The 4,413-nt window shown below is 41.9% G+C and overlaps 1 pseudogene; it reads left to right on the plus strand.

Annotated features, from left to right (window-relative positions):
• The first annotated feature begins 2,257 nt into the window (after window positions 1-2,257).
• Window positions 2,258-2,845, plus strand: LOC102471622 (40S ribosomal protein S3a-like; annotated as a pseudogene).
• The last annotated feature ends 1,568 nt before the right edge of the window (window positions 2,846-4,413 follow it).

Below are 4,413 nucleotides of genomic sequence, written 5' to 3' on the forward strand. Positions count from 1 at the left end.
ATAGATTTTGTAGATGGAAAAAATATAACCACAAAACGGTGTGCAGTATGCTGGCAGCTGGGGTGGAAAATGAACAAAAATGAATGTAATGTACCAAAAATGCATACAATATTTACCTGACTAGAGTTATGAGATTTCTCTAATCCAGAGGTCAGCTTCACTAAGTATCTTGAATTGGATTTGTAAGCACACAATACACCCATCCCAGGTCAGTTCCCACCCCACTAGGTCATCCTCCAGCATTCAGTTTCCCCAGCCCTCAACCCAAAGAGATCACTGAAGTCAAGCCAAAGAGCAGGACACATTCTCACAACAAGCACAAGGCATCTGAGTTGTTGGACTTTTCCAAATTTTTCTCCTTTCTGGCAGGACCCTCTCATAGTATCCACGGTGCTCCACATATAGAGTCAGCTCCAGACAGCCTTAATCCTTATTATATGGTGGAACAGGTCACCTACAAACCATATACACAATTATTCAGACATGCAAAGGTCTTCACAGCTGACCTGACCCAACACCAACTAGAGGTGGTACAACTAACCAGCATCGTAGCCACCACTCCAAGAGCACCCATTTGAGGCAGGCACATTGTACATGACAGTTTGTTACAGATGCAGGCAGTGCCAGTAGAAGGCCACTCTGAGAGTGAGTGGATGAACTGAGATTTGAACCATAAACCATGCACATTCTCTTGAGTGTCTTAAATATAGGTATAAATTAATATAAATTGTCAGTGAGGCCATCAATGAGACAAACATTTGTCTCCCTACCCCACTCTAGTCTTACAGCAGATTATGTTCTCCAAAAGTGGCCACTACAGTATCTCCCATTATACCATATACATTTGTATTAATATGTTTTTTTTGAGAGAAGTTTTTGCTATAGGGCACATGCACTCGCCAGAAAGACAGAGAGAGACAGAAAGCAGGAAATAATCACTCCCCAGGGGGGGGATGGCCATGCCATAATCCCTTCTCCTCCATTCTCCTCTTGGGATCTTGGGCACGCACGCACACACACTCGGTGTGAGTTTAAGCCATTGGATCTGGGACTTGAACCACAGTCAACTACATGGAAGTCCAGCGACATAGCCACTACACTAACTGCTGGTCCCTATACCAGCTCTTCTTAAAATGAGACCTTGGCGCTCTTCCCCATGGAGTGATTGGGATTGTGTCCTCTTCCTTTGAACCTGGGCAGGCTTTTGTGACTACCTGACCAGTAAAGCAAGGCAGAAATGATGCTGCATCACTTCAGAGGTTAGGTCAAAACCAACAAGTGCCATGACATTAGTCTTGCTCTTGTAACCAGACTGCATACTGTGAGAAAGCCCAAAAGAGAATCCATATGTTGCTGTTCCAGGCAATCATCCAGTTGAGATTCCAGTCAATAGCCAATATTCACCACCAGACTTGTGAGTCAAGACACCTTAGGGAAGATTTTATTAAAAGTTCCCAGCTGTCCAGATCTACTCAGATTTTAAGTCTTCCCAGCAGAGTACCAGGTATTATAGAATAGAGATATACCATCACTGCTGAACTCCATCCAAGTTCCTGTTCCACAGAATCCATGAAGTGTTAGGGATATTTGTTACACAGCATTAGAAATATTTGAAGAGACTATGTCTTAGGCTGTATCTTGTACATCATCTGTACCATCTGTCCTGTTGTCTTGTTGTCTGCTTCATTTCTCACCTAAATGCAAAGAGTTTTTTCAAGTTCAAATTTGGGGTCTGGATAAGTGAAATTCTTTGCTGTCTGAATCCTCTGCTTTGGGGATTAAAAAAGCTACCCCATTCATTCATTCCTTCCTTCTCCCAAAAATCACCAAGGAAAACCTGCACTGGCTTTGCCTTGGATTCAGAGATGAAGAAAACATAATACCAGACTTCAAGAAATATGGAGTCCAGCAGGAAGACAGGCCAGGAAGTCCCCATTTCCAGTCAGCTCTGTTAAATCAGGAACAAAAGTGCTGTTAACACCTAACCTAGTCTGGCAGAGAGAGCTTGGGTCCCCTCAAGGAGAATGTCCTCACACACCCAGCTAAGAAGCTGCCCTCCTGGGTTCTTCTCAGACACAACCAATGACCAGCACATACCTTGGGCTTCCTCCAGCCTATTACGTCTCAATGAACTCATGCATCATCTGCTCAATCAGTCACTCCAAAAGCCCTTTCCCTCAAACACATTTATACACACATACAGAGAGAGAGAGACAAACCCAGATGACAATTATCTCCCAACCATCTCTGGAGGTATATGAGCCTTGCATATCCACAGAATGATGAGACCCTATTTAAGAAATTCAAGCTAATTATTGAGGGTATTCAGGGCAAAAACTGCCTAACTTCCATGCCATGAATTTTACCCATGACAAAATATGTTCCATCGTCAAAAAATTGGCAGACCATGACTGAGGCTCATGTTGATGTCAAGACTACCAATGGTTATTTGCTTCATCTCTTCTGTGTTGATTTTACTAAAAAAAATGCAGCAATCAGATACAAAAGACCTCTTATGCTCCGCATCAGCAGAGGTCTGCCAAATCCAGAAGAAGATGATGGAAATCATGACTCATGAGATGTAGACAAATGACTTGAAAGAAGTGGACAATAAACTGACTTCAGACAGCACTGGAAAAGACATAGAAAAGGCTTGTCAACCTATCCCCTCCATTATGTCTTTGTCAGAAAAGTAAAAATCTGAAAAAGTCCAAGTTTGAATTGGGAAAACTCATGGAGCTTCAATGTGAAGGTAAGTAGCTCTTGAAAATATACTGGGGATGAGACAGGCACTAAAGATGAACAAGCTGATTGATAGGAACTACCAGTCCAAGAATCTGTTTAAAGTTCAGACTTTTTAATAGTGACAAATAAAAAGTCCTATTTGTGAGAAAGAAAAAAAATATATATATGGAGGCACCAGCAGGTGGCATGGTAGTTAAGGCACTGGAATTCCATGTGGTCAACTGTGGTTTGTGTCCCGGACCTGGCATTTCTCTCTCCTTCTCTCTCTCTCTCTCCCCTCCCTCCTTTGGTGAGCACATGTGCCCTATAGCAAAATTTTAAAAATAATACTGATGATAAATAAAATTAAATAAATATTTTTTAAAAAATAGTATATGGATGGTTATTGTATTATTCTTACAACTTTTCTGTATGGTCTTGATTTTAAAAAAAAAAAAAATTGGGAACGACACACTCTCTTTGGTGGCTCTGCCTGCTCTTAGGAGGATGGCCAGGCCTGAGGCCAACACTTCTGCAGCCCATCCTGCTCCAGCCTATCTGTTCTTTAGCAGTACCTGCCGCTGTGAGGGCCTTTGGTGTTAATCTCATAATAGTACAATAGCACTTGTTATAAGGTAGACACTCAAAAATAATGGTTGAATGAACAGGTGAATGAATGAATGAATGAGTGAATGAATGAATCAGGCCTACTTGGACAACAAAAACACCAGCTGTCTTTGGTTTGGGCAGGAAAAATACAAAAGCATAAGAGTAGCATTGGTTTCTGCAGTGACCCAAACCACTGTCAGCTCTCAATGTCAAAGAAAAGTCTCAGGTACGGAAAGAATAGTTACCACTTAATTAACAAAAGCAATTTGGCACCTGAAATCTTTCTGAATAATGAGTCCAAGAGGTAAATAATAATAAAAATCATTCTTTGATGCTGAAATCACTTATTTGAAAGGCAAGAGTATTCATTTGTCCATTCGTTTATTTTTTAAGTACTTACTGAGAATCAACTATGCACCTGGCATCTTTACTCATAACTTTAAATCCTTAAAACTCTATATTTACATTTTAGGAAAGAGATTCCTCCCTTCCAGGCTTCCCCCCTGATTTGCTCTCCTTTTTTCCTTTTTCTTTTTTAATCTGCCAGACGGTACATATGCTTGCAAAAGAGACGGAGAGACAGAGAGGGAGAGGCATAAAACACCTCCCAATGAGGCGTAGTCACACTACAATCCTTTCTTCTCCTTTCCTCCATCCTATTGGGATTTGGAGCAGTGTACACGAGGCCCAGCATGTTTTTCAAGCCGTCAAGGATAAGATTCAATCCACATGATCAGCCATGTGGGATCAAGCACCCTTAACTACTAAGCCACAGGGCTGGCCTTCTTGATTCTTTGAGGAAGTGGGCCACAAGCTCCCAAGGAGGTTATCTCCACAGGTACCAGGGAGACCCAGTGCTAAATCAACACAGAAGCATGCGATGCACAGTGCATGGAGTGGGAAGGAACTATTCCACGTTAAAGCCTCTTCAGCTGGTGGTACACAATGCAGTATTATCCTCAAGTCCTTCACATAGCCTGGAACAATCGGAGTGCCTGAGCCATTTCCAGTCCCTCTGTTTGCTTGTTTGTTTATTGTTTAATGTGTGCCAGGCCCTTTCCTTTATAACGTCATCTCCGA

Source organism: Tupaia chinensis, unplaced genomic scaffold, assembly GCF_000334495.1.
Source record: "Tupaia chinensis unplaced genomic scaffold, TupChi_1.0 Scaffold000101_1, whole genome shotgun sequence".
Lineage (NCBI taxonomy): Eukaryota > Metazoa > Chordata > Mammalia > Scandentia > Tupaiidae > Tupaia > Tupaia belangeri.